We start from the raw sequence: 20,277 nt of genomic DNA, 5'->3' as shown, positions 1-20,277 counted from the left end.
ATTGTAAATTGTGAATAACTCACCACAGGTTAATGAGAAGGGTTTGCTTGAAAGGATGCACATAACTTTGCAATGTTGGGTTGTATTGGAGAGAGTCTCAGTCTTAAATCATTTTCCACACAGTCTGTGCCTGTATTTAGTTTTCATGCTAGTGAGGGCTGAGAATCCACTCTCACATAGATACCTGTTTGCAAAGGGCATCAGTGTTTTAACAGCACGATTTGCCAAGGCAGAATACTCTGAGCACAGCCCAATCCAAAAATCTGGCAGTAGCTTCTGTTTAAATTCAATTTTCACAGAACCGCTTGTTGCAATTTCAATGAGGCTCTCTTGTTCAGATACCGGTAAGTGGACTGGAGGCAGGGCATGAAAGGGATAACGAATCCAGTTGTTTGTGTCATCCTTTTCGGGAAAGTACCCGCGTAATTGCGCACCCAACTCACTCAGGTGCTTCGCTATATCACATTTGACATTGTCCGTAAGCTTGAGTTCATTTGCACACAAAAAATCATACAATGATGGAAAGACCTGTGTGTTGTCCTTCTTAATGCAGACAGAGAAGAGCTCCAACTTCTTAATCATAGGCTCAACTTTGGCCCGCACATTGAATATAGTTGCGGAGAGTCCCTGTAATCCTAGATTCAGATCATTCAGCTGAGAAAAAACATCACCCAGATAGGCCAGTCGTGTGAGAAACTAGTCATCATGCAAGTGGTCAGACAAGTAAAAATTATGGTCAGTAAAGAAAACTTGAAGCTTGTCTCTCAATTTTAAAAAAACGTGTCAATTCTTTGCCCCTTGACCACCAGCGCACTTCTGTATGTTGTAAAAGCGTTACATGTTCGCTGCCCATATCATTACATAGTGCAGAAAATACACAAGAGTTCAGGGGCCTTGCTTTAAGAAAGTTAACCATTGTCACTGGAGTGTTCAAAACGTCTTTCAAGCTGTCAGGCATCTATTTGGCAGCAATCCCTCAGTGGATGCTACAGTGTACCCAAGTGGTGTCGGGAGCAACTGCTTGCACGTGCGTTACTATGTCTCCCTGTCATGGGAGACATAGTAACTCCCTGTCAAAGTCCATTTGATGTCACAAAGCTGTCCAGTACTTTAAAAAGAGACTCCCTGTCAAAGTCCATTTGATGTCACAAAGCTGTCCAGTACTTTAAAAATGTCCTCTTCTGTTGTCCTGGTTTCCAGTGGTTACGTGAAGGAGAGGATGACCAAGGCGCAGCGTGATAACAATACATCTTACTTTTTAATGAAGACGAAATGAACACTTTTACAAACTAACAAAACAACAAACCGACGACCGTGAAGCTATACAAACAATAAGTGCAGACACTGGCAACTTACACATAGACAATCACCCACAACCTACCTAATGACTATGGCTGCCTAAATACTGCTCCCAATCAGAGACAACGATAGACAGCTGTCTCTAATTGAGAACCAATCTAGGCAACCATAGACTTACATAAACACCTACAATGAACAATACAAACACCCTAGACGAGACAAAAACACACAAACATCCCCCATGTCACACCCTGACCTAACTAAAATAATAAAGAAAACAAAGATAACTAAGGCCAGGGCGTGACACGGACATATACCAGGAGCTGTGCCAGGCCGCCACGTCTGTTGACTCATCCAGCTGTAGCGCATAGATTTCACTGGCTTGTATGCGAAGCAGTAATTGTTTCAAAACATCTCCTGCCATGTCACTGATGTGTCGTGAAACAGTGTTGTTTGATGAAGTCATTGTCTGTATAGTTCTTTTGACCTTTAACCCCCAGCATTGTCCCAGCCATAACTGCGGCAGCAGGACGAATTAAGTCCTCCACAATAGTATGGGGCTTGCCTGTCCTAGCCACTAGGTAGCTCACCATATAACCCCTTCTTATTAATGGGATCTGTTGCTTTTGTACATGTCTTACTACTCGAAAGTAGTCTTAATTAAACCATCTAATGTGATTGGATGTAAATTATTTACTGGTCTACCTGTATTTGATATTGTGTTGTTATTTCGCTGAACACTAGATGGTTTAAATTTATTTTTGGCAGTGAAACGAGGCTACTCAGGCGAGAAAAAAACCTCACCCAAAGGTATAGCTCCGTTGGAAAATATAAATGGACTGTTTGAAAATAAAAAGTGAATCCCATTTTTATTTGGCCTACCCCCGACGGCATTGCACGTACCCTGCTGAAAAACATGATAAATAGCCAACCGCCTGTCTATTTATTTGATATCAATTAGAAACCATGATTTTTGTTAATTTTGGTGGCGAGACATGGACCTGCTTCTAAATCAGTCTGTTTATTTAAAGGGGCAATCTGGGATTACTACATCCATTTTTGGACTTTTGAATGAATGATATTTAGCCATGTTGTTTTTTCAACCCCAGATTGTTTTGCTAGCACAGAGTGGAAAATGATCCAGGATTCATCCAATACCACCTCAGTCTGTCACGTTCCTGACCTATTTCTGTTAGTTTGTTGTATGTGTTAGTTGGTCAGGATGTGAGTTTGGGTGGGCATTCTATGTTTTCTGTTTCTATGTTGGTTTAAGGGTTGCCTGGTATGGCTCTTAATTAGAGGCAGGTGTTTGGCGTTTTCCTCTAATTGAGAGTCATATTTAGGTAGGTTGTTTCACAGTGTTCGTTGTGGGTGGTTGTCTCCTGTGTCAGTGTTTGTCACACCATACGGGACTGTTCGGTTTGTTTTGTACATCGTCATTTTGTGTAGTCTATTTTCCCTGTTCGTGCGTTCTTCGTGTTTAATGTAAGTTCGTCGTCCAGGTCTGTCTACTCCGTTTGTTGTTTTGTTAGTTATAGTGAAGTTCGTGTTTTTTCGTCTTTTCTGTAAATAAATAATGTCAACTTCAGAAGCTGCGTTTTGGTTCCATCACTACTCCTCCTCTTCGGTTAAAGAGGAGGAGGACCACCGTTACAGAACCACCCACCAACAATCCAGAACCAAGCAGCGCAAGTTTGAGCAGCGGCCAAGAAATCAGGACTCATGGACTTGGGAAGAAGTATTGGAGGGAAAAGGACACTGGGCGCACATTGGGGAATATCGCCGCGCTCGTGAGGAGATGGAGGCAGCGAGAGCCCAACAGCGGTGGTATGAGGAGGCAGCTAGGAGAAGTGGCTGGAAACCGGAGAATGACGCTCGAGACCGGATTTATGAAGGTATGCTGCTAGCAAGGAAGCCCGATAAGAAAGACCTGCGCCCACTTACCAGGCTAACCGTGGAGAGCGGGAGTACGGGCAGACACCGTGTTACGCAGTAGAGCGCACGGTGTCTCCTGTACGTGTGGGTTATTCCACCTCCCCGCACTGGTAGGGCTAGATTGGGCATTGAGCCAGGTGCCATGAGGCCGGCTCAACGCGTCTGGTCTCCAGTGCGTCTCCTCGGGCCGGCATACATGGCACCAGCCTTACGCATGGTGTCCCCGGTTCCCCTACATAGCCCTGTGCGGGTTATTCCACCTCCCCGCACTGGTCGGGCGACGGGGAGCATTCAACCAGGTAAGGTTGGGCAGGCTCAATGCTCAAGGGAGCCAGTACGCTTGCACGGTCCGGTATTTCCGGCACTACCTCCCCGCCCCAGCCCAGTACCACCAGTGCCTACACCACGCACCAGGCTTCCAGTGCGTTTCCAGAGCCCTGTTCCTCCTCCACGCACTCTCTCTATGGTGCGTGTCTCCAGTCCAGTGCCTCCAGTTCCGGCACCACGCACTGAGCTACCTGTGCGTCTCCAGAGCCCTGCACACACTGTTCCTTCTCCCCGTACTCGTCCTGATGTGCGTGCACTCAGCCCGGTGGCACCAGTGCCTGTACCACGCACCAGACAAATAGTACGTTTTGAGAGTCCAGTGTGCCCTGTCCCTGCTCCCCGCACTAGGCTTGAAGTGCGTGTATCCAGTCCGGTGCCTCCAGTTCCGGCACCACGCACCAGGCCTACAGTGCGTCTCAGCTGGCCAGAGTCTGCCGTCTGCCCAACGGCGCCTGAACTGTCCGTCTGCCAAGCGCCGCATGAACTGCTCGTCTGTATTGAGCCTTCAAAGCCGCCCGCCTGCATTGAGCCTGCAAAGCCGCCCGTCTGCCATGAGCCTACAGAGCCTTCCGCCAGACTGGAGCCGCTAGAGCCTTCCGTCAGACAGGAGCCACTAGAGCCTTCCACCAGACAGGAGCAGCCAAAGCCTTCCGCTAGACAGGATCAGTCTGAGCCATCCGTCTCCGCAGCGCCATCTGAGCCATCCGTCTCCGCAGCGCCATCTGAGCCATCCGTCTCCTCAGCGCTGTCTGAGCCATCCGTCTCCTCAGCGCCATCTGAGCCATCCGTCTCCCCAGCGCCGTCTGAGCCATCCGTCTCCCCAGCGCCGTCTGAGCCATCCGTCTGTCCCGAGCCATTAGAGCCGCCCGTCTGTCCCGAGCCGTCAGAGCCGTTAGTCAGTCAGGAGCCGCTAGAGCCATTCGTCAGTCAGGATCTACCAGAGCCGCCAACCAGACAGGATCTGCCAGAGCCGCCAACCAGACAGGATCTGCCAGGGCCGCCAACCAGACAGGATCTGCCAGAGCCGCCAACCAGACAGGATCTGCCAGAGCCGCAAACCAGACAGGATCTGCCAGAGCCGCCAACCAGACAGGATCTGCCAGAGCTGCCAACCAGACAGGATCTGCCAGAGCCGTCAGTGAGCCATGAGCGTCCAGAGCCGTCAGTGAGCCATGAGCGTCCAGAGCCGTCAGTGAGCCATGAGCGTCCAGAGCCGTCAGCCAGCCATGAGCGTCCAGAGCCGTCAGCCAGCCATGAGCGTCCAGAGCCGTCAGCCAGCCATGAGCGTCCAGAGCCGTCAGCCAGCCATGAGCGTCCAGAGCCGTCAGCCAGCCATGAGCGTCCAGAGCCGTCAGCCAGCCATGAGCGTCCAGAGCCGTCAGCCAGTCATGAGCTGTCCCTCAGCCCAGAGCGGCTATTTATCCAGAACTGCCCCTCAGTCCAGAGCTGTCTCTCTGTCCGGAGCTGCCTTTCAGTCTGGAGTTGCCCCTCTATCCTGAGCTACCTCTCTATCCTGAGCTATCTCTCTGTCCTGAGCTATCCCTCTGTCCTGAGCTATCCCTCTGTCCTGAGCTATCCCTCTATCCCGGTGCTGCCCCTTGTCTCGATGTTACCCAAAAGATGAAGTGGGTGTTATATGAGGGTGGTCATTTGTAGGGGGAGATGTAAGCTGGGATTGACTATGGTGGGGTGGGGACCTCACCCTGAGCCTGAGCCACCACCGTGGTCAGATGCCCACCCAGACCCTCCCCTAGACTTTGTGCTGGTGCGCCCGGAGTTCGCACCTTAAGGGGGGGGGTTATGTCACGTTCCTGACCTATTTCTGTTAGTTTGTTGTATGTGTTAGTTGGTCAGGACGTGAGTTTGGGTGGGCATTCTATGTTTTCTGTTTCTATGTTGGTTTAAGGGTTGCCTGGTATGGCTCTTAATTAGAGGCAGGTGTTTGGTGTTTTCCTCTAATTGAGAGTCATATTTAGGTAGGTTGTTTCACAGTGTTCGTGGTGGGTGGTTGTCTCCTGTGTCAGTGTTTGTCGCACCATACGGGACTGTTCGGTTTGTTTTGTACATCGTCATTTTGTGTAGTCTATTTTCCCTGTTGGTGCGTTCTTCGTGTTTAATGTAAGTTCGTCGTCCAGGTCTGTCTACTCCGTTTGTTGTTTTGTTAGTTATAGTGAAGTTCGTGTTTTTCGTCTTTTCCGTAAATAAATAATGTCAACTTCAGAAGCTGCGGTTTGGTTCCATCACTACTCCTCCTCTTCGGTTGAAGAGGAGGAGGACCACCGTTACACAGTCACAGGTTTCATCAATAAGTGTATTGACGACGTCGTCCCCACAGTGACCGTATGTACATTTCCCAACCAGAAGCCAAGGATTACAGGCAACATCCGCACTAAGCTAAAGGCTAGAGCTGCCGCTTTCAAGGAGCAGGACACTAATTCGGACGATTATAAGAAATCCCGCTATGCCTTCAGACGAACCATCAATCAAGCGAAGCATCAATACAGGACTAAAACTGAATCCTACTACACCGCCTCTGATGCTCGTCGGATGTGGCAGGGCTTGAAAAATATTACGGACCACAAAGGGAAACCCTTCCGCGAGCTGCCCAGTGACACGAACCTTCCAGATGAGGTAATTGCCTTTGATGCTCGCTTCGAAGCAAGCAACACTGAAGCATGCATGAGAGCACCAGCTGTTCCAGACAAATGTGTGATCACGCTCTCCGTAGCTGAGCAAGACCTTTAAACAGGTCAACATTCACAAAGCCGCGGGGCCAGATGGATTACCAAGACGTGTACTCAAAGCATGCCTGGACCAACTGGCAAGTCTATTCACTGACATTTTCAGCCTCTCCCTGACCAAGTCTGAATACTTATATGTTTCAAACAGACCACCATAGTCCATGTGGCCAAGAAAGTGAAGGTAACCTGCCTAAATTATTACTGCCCTGTAGGACTCACATCGGTAGCCATGAAGTGCTTTGAAAGGCTGGTCATGTCTCACATCAACACCATAATGCTGGAAACCCTAGACCCACTCCAATTTGCATACCGCCCCAACAGATCCACAGATGATGCAATCTTAATTGCACTCCCTTTCCCACCTAGACAAAAGGAACACCTATGTGAGAATGCTGTTCATTGACTACAACTTCAACACCGTAGTGCCCACAAAGATCATCACTAAGCTAAGGACCCTGGGACTAAACACCTCCCTCTGCAACTGGATCCTGGACTTCATGACAGGCCACCCCCAGGTGGTAAGGGTAGGCACCCTGAAGAAGACAGCTTGCCTGTCGAAACGTTGGATATGACATTTTTGCATCTGAGCTCCTAGAGTGTGCGGCTCTCCTTTATTTTCAAGGGTAGACATCAACACATCCACCACGCTGATCCTCAACACTGGGACCCCTCAGGGGTTCGTGCTTAGTACCCTCCTGTACTCCCTGTTCACCCACGACTGCGTGGCCAAGCACGACTCCAACACCATCATTAAGTTTGCTTACAACAACCTCTCCCTCAATGTGAGCAAGACAAAGGAGCTGATCGTGGACTATAGGAAAAGGAGGCCCGAACAGGCCCCCATTAACATCGACAGGGCTGAAGTGGAGCGGGTTGAGAGTTTCAAGTTCTTTGGTGTCCACATCACCAAGGAACTATCATCCACACCAAGACAGTTGTGAAGAGGGCACAACAACACCTTTTCCCCCTCTGAAGACTGAAAAGATTTGGCATGGGTCCCCAGATCCTACAGCTAAACCAATGAGAGCATCCTGACCGGTTGCATCACCGCCTGGTATGATAATTGCTCGGCATCTGACCGTAAGGCGCTACAGAGGGTAATGCGTACGGCCCAGTACATCACTGGGGCAGAGCTTCCTGACATCCAGGACCTATATACTAAGCGGTGTCAGAGGAAGACCCAAAAATTGTCAAAGACACTAGTCATCCAAGTCATAGACTGTTCTCTCTGCACATCGCACAGCAAGCGGTACCAGAGTGCCAAGTCTAGGACCAAAAGGCTCCTTACCAGCTTCTACCCCCAAGCCATAAGACTGCTGAACAATTAATCAAATGGCCACCCTGACTATCTACCCCCCCATGACTATCTACCTCCTCCCCCTTTGTTTTTACACTGCTGCTACTCGCTGTGTATTATCTATGCATAGTCACTTTACAAATTACCTCGACTAACCTGTACCCCCGCACATTGACTCGGTACTGGTACCCCCTGTATATAGCCGTTATTGTTATGTGTTTTTCTTTAGTTTATTTAGTCAATATTTTCTTAACTCTATTTCTTGAACTGCATTGTTGGTTAAGGGCTTGTAAGTAAGCATTTCATGGTAAGGTCTACACCTATTGTATTCGGCGCAAATCTGATTTGATTTGAAATTGTCTCTCTAAATTGTCTTCAAGAGAACTCAACAACAACCAACTCTGCAATAGCTCTGTGATGTATGACTGTGTTGTTAGGGGATAATAAGCATTCCAAATGGCACCCTATTCCCTTTATAGTGCACCACTTTTGACCAGAGTCTTATGGGGCCTGGTCAAAAGAAGTGCACTACATAAGGAATATCGTGGCATTTGGCATGTAGCCACAGTCTCTGATGACACATTTGGTTCTGAGTGACAAAATGAGTTAGGGAATAGGGATTATCTGTTGGTTGCTACCACAACAAATAGAAAGAGTCAATGGATGTGTCTCAAATGGGTCCCTATTCCCTTTAGAGTGCACAACTTTTGGCCAGGGAACATACGTGTAGGCCAATGGTCAGGGCCCATAGGGCTCTGGTCAAAAGTAGTGCCCTATATAGGGAAAAGAGTGCCATTTGGGATGCAAGCAATGTGTTTTAAGCACACATATACGAGAACCTTGTTCGGTCTTGGCAAAAGTCCTATCAGTGCAGCAGCTAGTCTGGCGGTTAGCGCGTCGACAAGCTGCCGATGTACCCTTGAGCAAGGCACTTAACCCAAAATTGCTCCAGGGCCGCTGAACTACAATGGCTGACCTTGTTAATACAGCACATTTCACTGCACCTGTCTGGTGTATAAAACATATTTAATCTAATACATCTGTCAGCTATGGAAACTCAAACGTACAGGCTTCAGTGATTATCTATCCACGTATAGGCCTATTAAAAAGGTTCACTGGACATCCAAACGCTATTAACATTAACATAATAGCCAATATGGTTGAGGGAGAGAGAGATATTACACTTACCACCCAAGAAAGATGACTGCATTTGTATTTGCAATTTCTGTGAATTCAATGATACTTAAAATTCAATTCACACATAATAATGTTTTTAGCATTTTATTACACATTCTGCAGAAAGAAGCCTTTTGAAATATCAGTGATGTCATTTGCTATTTTGCAGCTGAGGCCAATGTCATATTTTCTTTCCTTCGAGAGTGTTTTGTAATCACCAACTCCAACTGACCCGATCCTCTCCTCCCTCCCCCACATCCCTCATCCCCAAGTAAAACAAACAGAGAGAGGAAGAAAAAAAGAAAGAGGGAGGGGCACTTGTTTACCCGTTCATCCTCTCCAAAATGTTTTCCTTGAGGGGGAAGAATAGATCCTTCTTTGACCGAGAAACTTCTTCGGAAGTCTAGCACCGAAACATCACTATAACCATTCATACAGCATAAAATTTGTTTTAATGTGTTTTCCTGAGTCTGTAGGCTATTCTGAATGCAATCTGCAGTTCACACAATGACAAAGTGGCTACCCCACCACTGTTTTGATAAAAGGCTGAGGCATGGGACTGGAGAAATGTAACCACTAAAATTCACAGACAGAGCTATGGATGCAAGGACCTACCATCCATGATATCAAAATGATAGTTTTAACCATGTTTTGAGGCTATACAGTGTTTGTTTACAATTTTGTTGTTTACAAACAATAAGTAAAACAAGCTTATATTTTGGGTTTGGATGGAGTACGACAGTTGAACTAAGCTCCTGAGGCATTTATAAGCTATATTCTTCAAGAATCAATGGGTATGTATGTATCATTCATTTAAAAGTCAAAAAATTGATGTACAAAGCGCAGATTGCCCCTTTAAACTCTGTGGTTCAAGCTCAAAGGCTTGGAAGTGTGGCCTGGCTCATCAAAATCATTACAATAAACCCACATTACAATAAAACAATATCCTCAAAAATAATACTCTCTGATCTACAATCTTTGAGGTCCAGACTGTCATTGCCATTATTATTATTATTGTTCATTATTATTCATTATCATCATCCTCCCTAAGAAGAGAGCCAGACTGTTGTGGACAGCATCAGACAAGACTCAAGGGACAATGGGCGATGATGTCTCAATATGGTCTCACTAGGAGATAGCCAGTCTTTGGGAACCACCCATCACTGACAGTACATGGCTCAATATATCGTCCCAAATGGCACCCTATTCCCTATTATAGCGCACTACTTTTGACCAGTTACAGCATCACTATCTGACCACCTGTCTTCACCTGGGCATAAGCCTGTGTCTGCTTCCAAAATAGCTCCCTATTCCCTATGTAGGGAACAACCTTTGACCGAAAATGTTATCAAATAAGATGTTATTTGTCACATGTGCCGAATACAACGGGTGTAGACTTCACCGTGAAATGCTTGCTTACGAGCCCTTCCCAACGATGCAGATAAAGAATATAAATAGTAACACTCTTAGAAAAAAAGGTGCTATCTAGAACCTAAAAGGGATCTTCGGCTGTCCCCATAGGAGAACTTTTTAAACATTTAAACATTTTAAAATGTTACCTTTATTTAATACAGGTTTTTTTTCATTGAGATAATATGTATTTTCCAAAAGAGACCTGGTCCAATGGCAGCAGGGGGAATAACGTTTCAGACAAAACAACTTACATACACTAACACAGCATTAAACAAAACTATAAACACACATACAGTACAACAATTACATATTACATTAAAAACACAAACATCTTGACTAAAAACAGCTGGCCTAAAAACAATTACACTCTTCAATGATATATACATCGATCGAGTGTTTAAACTCCACCAACGAAACTAGACCATCACATTTTAAAATGTTCAGGAGAGAATTCCAGGACCACGGTGCTAAGTAACTAAAACTATTTCTACTATGACCTGATCTAATTTTTGGAACTGTTAGAAGCAAATCAGAATCCTTGTTGGTTCTAGGTAGAACCCTTTTGGTTCCAAGTAGAACTGTTTTGGGTTCTACTGTTTTGGGTTCTACATTGAACCCAAATTGGTTCTACCTGAAAGCAAAAAGGGTTATCCTATGGGGACAGTCAAAGAACTCTTTTCAAACTATTTGTTCTAAGAGTGTCGTGCACTACTTTTGACATTAGTCCTGTGGGCCCTGGTCAAAAGTTCTGCACTATATACGTAGGGAATAGGGTGCCATTTGGTACGCAGACCCTTGGTTGTCAGTCTCCCTACTAACATCTGGACCTGTTAGCTTTGGCAGACTGCTGCTGTTACTAATGTAAGGGGAAGGGGGGGGGGGGAGAGAGAGAGAAAGAGAGAGCATGTCACAACCATCCTTAATAAGGACTTGGATACAACTTCTCGTGTGTTCGGCTTTCTCTTTCATTCTCTTTCTCTCCCTCTCCCACACTCACTCACTCTTATCACTCTTTTCTGCCAATCTGTTTCCCTCTCTAATGGTCTTTCACACAGTTTATTCTCTCTGTCACGTGACAGATTCATGATGATGCCATTTTCAGAATGAGAGAACTGGTAAGAGAGAGGAGGTGAAGAAGAGAGAGAGTGAGTGAGGGGTGGGACAAAGAAAGAGATAGGGGAATAAGGAAACCGTTGCTACAGATTATGTTAAACAGTGCTTGCCAAGCCCAAAACTCACTTAAATCTTGTTGTTTGTTCCCAACACCAAGTAGTACACGCTAGCTTATCACAGTGAATTGGTTAAGTAAGTCTGGGTGAATGAGGAAAGCGCATGCAAAATCAGAATCTGTTTTCTATCATTATAGAGTTCCAGAATGTAACTCTATACTCAAGAGTTCCACATGGGAACTCCATTGTAGAACTGTTACCCAATGAGAATGAACCCCTGAAGTTGCTATCTTGTGCTGCCCTCTAGCTTCAAGAAGAATAACTGAAAATCCGGATGCTGTTGGTAGAAGTTGCCCAAAGATAGGAGCAGGTCTAGGATCAACTTACTCCCATATCTGAAGGTGTAAATTACAAAGTAAAACACAACACTGACCTTAGGTCAGTGTTTAAGCGCATCCTGGTGTCGTGTCTTTGAGTGTCCTACAATGTTTTGTAGCCTAATTCTGCTATACTGACTGACACACACACACCAATCCAATCAGAGGGGTTGGGTAAAATGCGGAAGACACATTTCAGTTGAAGGCTTTCAGTTGAACTGACTAGGTAAACCCCCTTCACCCTTTCCCTTAATATGGCTAGAAGATACACTACATGACCAAAGGTATGTGGACACCTGCTCGTTCCAAAATATCATTCCAAAATCATGGGTATTAATATGGAGTTAGAACAGCCTCCACTCTTCTGGGAACGCTTTCCATTAGATGTTGAAACATCACTGTCGGCATTTCAATTCATCACAAAGGTGTTCGATGGGGTCGAGGTCAGGGATCTGTGCTGGCCAGTAAAGTTTTTCCACACAGATCTTGACAAACCATTTCTGTATGGACCTCACTTTGTGCATGGGGGCACTGCCATGCTGGACAGGAAAGGGCCTTCCCCAAACTGTTGCCACTAAGTTGTAACCACAGAAAGGGTCTGGAATGTCAGTGTATGCTGTAGCGTTAAGATTTCCCTTCACTGGAACTAAGGGGCCTAGCCCAAACCACTAAAAACAGCCACAGACCAATATTCCTCTTCTACCAAACAAGACAGTTGGCACTATGTGTTCAGGCAGGTAGCGTTCTCCTGGCATCCGCCAAACCCAGATTCGTCCGTCGAACTGCCAGATGGTGAGACGTGATTCATCACTCCAGAGAACGTATTTCCACTGCTCCAGAGTCCAATGGCGGCGAGCTTTACACCACTCCAGCCTACGCTTGGCACTGTGCATGGTGATCTTAGGCTTGTGTGCGGCTGCTCGGCCATGAAAACCCATTTCATGAAGCTCCCGAAGAACAGTTCTTGTGCTGATGTTACTCCCAGAGGCAGTTTGGAACTCAGCAGTGAGTGTTGCAACCGAGTACAGATGGTTTCCTCTTCTCTATCTGTTTCAAAGACAGAGTTCCAGAGTTGTAAAATACAGAATAAATCAGAATGTCTCCATGGACAGGCTGGACATGGAAAATCAAGATGGAATGTTAGGTTAGAGCCTGCGTATCATGTGCTTGGGGCTGTGCTCTGTCCCAGAAAGTCCAGCAGTAGAACAATAGGGTTATTATGTTGAGATTGAGATACATGATTTGTCCCACTATTGTAGTCTACAAAGTAACTTCGGCCCCACACTACTTGGGCAGATGTGTCTGGTCAGCGGGAGTAGGCCTACCTACAAAGAGCAAAATAAGGTTGAAGATAAAGGTTATAGGTAGGCCTAATGTAAAAACATTTCCTGTTTTTATACACTACCAGTCAAAAGTTTTAGAACACCTACTCATTCAAGGGTTTTTCTTCATTTTTACTATTTTCTACATTGTAGAATAATAGTGAAGACATTCAAAAATATGAAAATAACACATATGGAATCACGTAGTAACCATAACATGGTTAAACAAATCTAAAAATATTTTATATTTGAGGTTCTTCAAATAGCCACCCTTTGCCTTGATGACAGCTCTGCACAACCTTGGCATTTTCTCAACCAGCTTCACCCTGGAATGCTTTTCCAACAGTCTTGAACTAGTTCCCACATATGCTGAGCACTTGTTGGCTGCTTTTCCTTCACTCTGCAGTCCGACTCATCCCAAACCATCTCAATTAGGTTGAGGTCGGGGGATTGTGGAGGCCAGGTCATCTGATGCAGCACTCCATTACTCTCCTTCTTAGTAAAATAGACCTTACACAGCCTGGAGGTGTGTTGGGTCATTGTGCTGTTGAAAAACAAATGATAGTCCCACTAAGCGCAAACCAGATTGGATGGCGTATCGCTGCAGAATGCTGTAGTAGCCATGCTGGTTAAGTGTGCCTTGAATTCTAAATAAATCACCAACAGTGCCACCAGCAAAGCAACCCCACACCATAACACCTCCTCCATGCTTTACGGTGGGAAATATACATGCGGAGATCATCCATTCACCCACACCGCGTCTCACAAAGACACGGCGGTTGGAACCAAAAATCTCAAATTTGGACTCCAGACCGAAGGACAAATCTCCACCGGTCTAATGTCCATTGCTCGTGTCTCTTGGCCCAAGCAAGTCTCTTCTTCTTATTGATGTCCTTTAGTAGTGGTGTCTTTGCAGCAAGTCGACCATGAAGGCCTGATTCACACAGTCTGCTCTGAACAGATGTTGAGATGTGTCTGTTACTTGAACTCTGTGAAGCATTTATTTAGGCTGCAATATCTGAGGCTGGTAACTCTAATTAACTTTTCCTCTGTAGCAGAGGTAATTCTGGGTCTTCCATTCCTGTGGCGGTCCTCAGGAGAGCCAGTCTCATGAGAGCCAGTTTCATCATAGTGCTTGATGGTTTTTTTGCGACTGCACTTGAAGAAACTTTCAAAGTTCATGAAATTTTCCGTTTTGAGTGACCTTCATGTCTTAAAGTATTGGTGGACTGTCATTTCTCTTTGCTTATTTGAGCTGTTTTTGCCATAATATGGACTTGGTCTTTTACCAAATAGGTCGATATTCTGTTTACCTACCCTACCTTGTCACAAAATAACTGATTGGCTCAACTGATTGGCTCCAAGAAGGAAAGAAATCCCACAAATATACTTTTAACAAAGCAAACCTGTTAATTGAAATGCATTCCAGGTGACTACCTCAAGAAGCTGGTTGAGAGAATGCCAAGAGTGTGCAAGGCTATCTTCAAGGCAAAGGGTCGCTATTTGATGAATTTCAAATAGAAAATATATTTTGATTTGTTTAACACTTTTTTGGGTTACTACATGATTCCATATGTTTTATTTCATAGTTTTGATTTCTTCACTATTATTCACTATAGTAAATACAAAGAAAAACCCTTGAATGAGTAGGTGTTCTAACCAGTTGAAGTCAGAAGTTTACATACACCTTAGCCAAATACATTTAAACTCAGTTTTTCACAATTCCTGACATTTAATCCTGGTAAAAAGTTCCTGTCTTAGGTCAGTTAGGATCACCACTTAATTTTAAGAATGTGAAATGTCAGAATAAGAGCAGAGAGAATTATTTATTTCAGCTTTTATTTTTTCCATCACATTCCCAGTGGGTCAGAATTTTACATATACTCAATTAGTATTTGGCAGCATTGCCTTTAAATTGTTTAACTTGGGTCAAACTTTTTGGGGAGCCTTCCACAAGCTTCCCACAATAAGTTAGGTGAATTTTGGCCCATTCCTCCTGACAGAGCTGGTGTAACTGAGTCAGGTTTGTAGGCCTTGCTCGCACATGCTTTATCAGTCCTGCTCACAAATTTTCTATGGGATTGAGGTCAGGACTTTGTGATGGCCCTCCAATACCTTGACTTTGTTGTCCTTAAGCCATTTTGCCCCAACTTTGGAAGTATGCTTGGGGTCATTATCCATTTGGAAGACCCATTTGCGACCAAGTTTTAACTTCCTAACTGATGTCTTGAGATGTTGCTTCAATATATCCACAATTTTCCTACCTCAGGATGCCATCTATTTTGTGAAGTGCACCAGTCCCTCATGCAGCAAAGCACCCCCACAACATGATGCTGCCACCCCCGTGCTTCACAGTTGGGATGGTGTTCTTCGGCTTGCAAGCCTCCCCCTTTCCCCCCCAAACATAACAATGGTCATTATGGCCAAACAGTTTTATATTTGTTTCATCAGGCCAGAGGACATTTCTCCAAAAAGTATGATATTTGTCCCCTTGTGCAGTTGCAAACCATAGTCTGGCTTTTTTATGGCGGTTTTGGAGCAGTGGCTTCTTCCTTGCTGAGCGGCCGTTCAGGTTATGTTGATATAGGACTCGTTTTACTGTGGATATAGATACTTTATACCTGTTTCCTCCAGCATCTTCACAAGGTCCTTTGCTGTTGTTCTGGGATTGATTTGCACTTTTCGCACCAAAGTACGTTCATCTCTAGGAGACAGAACGCGTCTCCTTCCTGAGCGGTATGACGGCTGCGTGGTCCCATGGTGTTTATACTTGCGTACTATTGTTTGTACAGATGAACTTGGTACCTTCAGGCGTTTGGAAATTGCTCCCAAGGATGAACCAGACTTGTGGAGGTCTATAATTTTTTCTGAGGTCTTGGCTGATTTCTTCTGATTTTCCCATGATGTCAAGCAAGGAGGCACTGAGTTTGACAGTAGGCCTTGAATTACATCCACAGGTACACCTCCAATTGACTAAAATTTTGTAAATTAGCCTATCAGAAGCTTATGAAGCTATGACATCATTTTCTGGAATTTTCCAATTTTCCAAGCTGGAATTTTCCCTCCTAGACCTGTTTAAAAGCACAGTCAACTTAGTGTATGTAAAATTCTGACCCACTGGAATTGTGATACAGTGAATTATAAGTGAAATAATCTGTCTGTAAACAATTGTTGGAAAAATGACTTGTCATGCACACAGTGGATGTCCTAACCGACATGCAAAAACTATAGTTTTTAACAAGAAATTTGTGGAGTGGTTGAAAAACGAGTTTTAATAACTCCAACATAAGTGTATGTAAACTTCAACTGTAAGTATTTTTTAGGTGTCTATACTTTACTATTTATATTTTTGACTACTTTTACTTCAATACATTCCGAAAGAAAATGATGTACTTTTTGATCCATACATTTTCCCTTACAACCAAAAGTACTTGTTACATTTTTAATGCTTAGCAGGACAGGAAAGTGGTCCAATTCACACACTTATCAAGAGAACATGCATGGTTATCCCTACTGCCTCTGATCTGGAGGACTCACTAAACACAAATGCTTCATTTATAAATGATGTATGTGTGTTGTAGTGTGCCCCTGGCATTCCGTAAATAGCATATTTTTTTAAACAAGAGAATTGTGCAGTCTTATTATAAGCAATTTGAAATGATTTATACTTTTGACACTTAAGTATATTTAAAACCAAATCGTTTTAGACTTACTCAGGTAACGTTAGTATTTTCTGGGGGACTTTAACTTTAACTTGAGTCATTTTCTATGAAGGTATCTTTACTTTTGACAGTTGGGTACTTTTCCCACCACTGCAAGGTAGGTCGGAGGTCAGAACGCTCGGAACAACCGAACTCCTTGGCCAGAGCGTCTAGTGTGCGCTGTGAATTTACGAAGGGACAATCTGACAACGCTCTGAATTTACAAATGCCCAGAGCGCACTCTGAGCACACTCTGGCACTCCAGATTGAATTTACGAACTACGAACACGTTCCAGGTCTCTTGTTTCTTAGGCTACGCATTAACCATATCCGGTTGTTTCGGGGTCCCAACAAGATCCTGGTCACCCTCAACGACATCACTTTCGTCAAACCGTCGCTTACCAACAAGGTCAGCCAAGCAACTCGACTCCAACTCAAACCAAAAAGTATTGTGAAATGCTCTCATAAACAACATGTAGGCTTATTTTACTGGGCGTCTACGACGCCGATTCCACCGATTCAGTGCCTTTTTGTGAAGTGTATCTTGGTCGACAAACTTTTGATTTCACTTCATTTTAACATTCTGTCAAAGAGCACATGTTCAACTTCATAAACACATTTTCCCATCTCAACAGGTTAAATTAAATAATTACTATAGTAAGCGCCTATTAAGTGACAAATAAAATTACAGGGTTGACGATTTCATCTTAAATCAGCAATACAACCCCTTGTGACAGAGCGAATGGAAGCTTGATGTGTGCAACAGGAAGTGGTAATTGAATGCAAGGGACAACAAAATGTAATTGCTCAAACATTTCTAGGATGTCTGAGGGTTGAAGTGTTATGCTCAACCCGCTCAGTTTTCTACCACAAAACACCAGAAAATGGCCAAAAATAGTAGAGGCAGCTCACCGGCTTTTGCGCTATGATTTGAATGTTATATATTCAAATCTTCTTTTGGAAATCTATTTAAAAAGGACTTGTTTCACAATATAAAACCAGAAATCAGTTCACGTAACAGGGTTGACTTAAAAATGAGGAACAGACCTACATTTATTACTAACTACGTAAAACAATGATCTTCCAAAATGAGTTTGTCAAAGCAACAAAGTAACTATGGCTTTACAATGATGGTGAAACTTGGAGACATTTTTGGATTAATTGGGTCTTCCTAGAAGTGACAGGGTTGATGGATGGACATGTCAAAATGCAGACTTTTTAAACTTTAGCAAGCCTTCATTTACATAAAACAAATCTATAAATCGGATTTATTGAATTCTCCATGTGGTCTATATTAAAGGGCACTTCATTTAATATAACAGGCTTTTAAAAATGCAATATTGGTGTACAATTTCTACTTAAAATATCAAATTGCATTCTTTTTGTGGAAAGACCCTGGTGTATTAGCAGTCATGATTGAAACTATTTCTGCTGTGCTCCAGAAGCTGAGTATAGACGACAGTAAGAGTAAGACCAGTGGAGTCTCTCTGAGGAGCCTGTCACAGCACATGCGTCATGTCCCCTTCTCTGGACAATTACCTGCCACCTACGATAACGCCGTCCTCTATGAAGTAAGAAAGAGCAGAATGGTTGTTTGATTGTTAAAATGATTGATTGGATTTGTTATAATGAACTGCGTTAGTTAAAAACATGTTTGTGATGAACATCTGAGTGGGGAAATTCTTGACTATTATGGCCCAATTTAATGTTGGTTTAGACTGGGCGTGGCTTATGAGACTACCTCATGGAACATTCAGGAGCATTAATACCAAAATCAAATTGTATTAGTCACATGCGCCGAATACACAGGTGTAGACCTTACAGTGAAATGCTTACATACGAGCCCCTAACCAACAATGCAGTTTAAAAAATACGGATAAGAATAAGAAATAAAAGTAACAAGTAATTAAAGAGCAGCAGTAAAATAACAATAGCGAGACTATTTACAGGGGGGTACCGGTACAGAGTAAATGTGCGTGGGCACCTGTTGAGGTAGTATGTACATGTAGGTAGAGTTAATAAAGTGACTATACATAAATGATAACAGAGAGCAGCAGCGTTGGGGGGGGTGCAAATAGTCTGTGTAGCCATTAGATTAGATGTTCAGGAGTCTTATGGCTTGGGGGTTGAAGCTGTTTAGAAGTCTCTTGGACCTAGACTTGGCACTCAGGAGAACAGTCTATGACGTGTTTGAACGGGTGGGTTACCTTAAGATTTTTTTTTAAATTAATGTTTATTCATATCCTTGGCTATAGTTTTCTAAGTATATTTTCACATCAAGTTGGTGATTAGTGATGTTTTCTGTCCTTGCTGTTGTTGGGGTTCGTTCCTTGTTCCTTGTCAATCATTGGCTCATTGGTGAAATTAGCATTCAGACAGTATCTTTAATTAAATCAATCATTCATTTATTAATGCAGTTGCAGACAGAAGTTGACAACAGGAACATAGCACGCATGTTTCCGAGTAAGTTCTGCATAATAGAAAAGGGTCCGAGTTGTTTTATTATGCCTGCAGTCAAATATCTTAGTGATGTCACTGCCTAAGTCATTACCTTCTACTCATGAGACCAAACCCATGCCTACACAGCTATACAAAGAAGCGTTTCAGTGTTATCTAAAGGCTCAGCAGTAATTGTCCACTCCCCAAGTTGATTTATAGTGGAATGTCTGACTAGTCTCATCTCTTTCACTCCCCTGCAGAGTTCTGTGTCTCTGCATCTCTTATCTTTGAGGCTCTTTCTCAGTCACACATCTCTCAGACCGTTTCTTTATAAGAGGCAGAGACTAGAAAATAACTGTGGAACAATATTAAACCTTATAATGCAAATACATATTGTTAATCTGTAGTCTAGGACCCTATAAACGTAAGGGGGAGGGGTCTTATAACCCTTCCCCTTCTATTAATACAACATAAGCATAATCAATTATTATAATACATCAAACATTTGGTACAGCCCCTATCATGACCCCAAGGGGAACCCAACACTGTACTCTAGTGCCTGTCTGTTTAGTGCTACCATGCCACTGCTTGTTAGTCATTGTTTGGCACAAACAGATCTGGGAACAGGCTAGGTGTACTTTATACTGTCATAAATGCTGTTGAAATATGTCACCATAAAACAATACCTACCTCTAATCTCCCCAGATGAAGGACATGCGTCATGAGAACATTAACCTTTTCCCGGGTTTTTACCACAACTGTGGAGTGTTTGCCATCGTGACAGAGTTCTGCACCAGGGGAAGCATGGAAGACCTATTGCTCAACAATGATGTAAAACTGGACTGGATGTCATCACTACTGCTAGACCTTAAGATAGGAGGGAGGGAGGAAAAGAAGATGGGGGAGGGTGGACTGGATGTTCAAGTCATCTCTACTGCTGGACCTTATTAAGGTGAGGAGAGAGGGAGGGGGGATGGAGGCATTAGGAGGAAAGGAAGAAGTAAGATGGGATGGAGGCAGGGCAAGAGATATGAAAGTGTCTCAATCAAAAGGAAAGCGGGAGGAGCAGGAGTCTAAAGTG

The 20,277-nt window shown here is 44.0% G+C and overlaps 1 pseudogene; it reads left to right on the top strand.

The window, feature by feature from the left end:
* The window catches only part of LOC129864716 (retinal guanylyl cyclase 2-like), a 47,394-nt pseudogene that overhangs the window by 2,041 nt on the left and 25,076 nt on the right, over positions 1–20,277 (top strand).

This window comes from Salvelinus fontinalis, chromosome 11 (assembly GCF_029448725.1).
Source record: "Salvelinus fontinalis isolate EN_2023a chromosome 11, ASM2944872v1, whole genome shotgun sequence".
Taxonomy (NCBI): domain Eukaryota; kingdom Metazoa; phylum Chordata; class Actinopteri; order Salmoniformes; family Salmonidae; genus Salvelinus; species Salvelinus fontinalis.
Note: the sequence above shows the minus strand (reverse complement) of the source record. Positions and strands in the feature narration are given on the sequence as shown.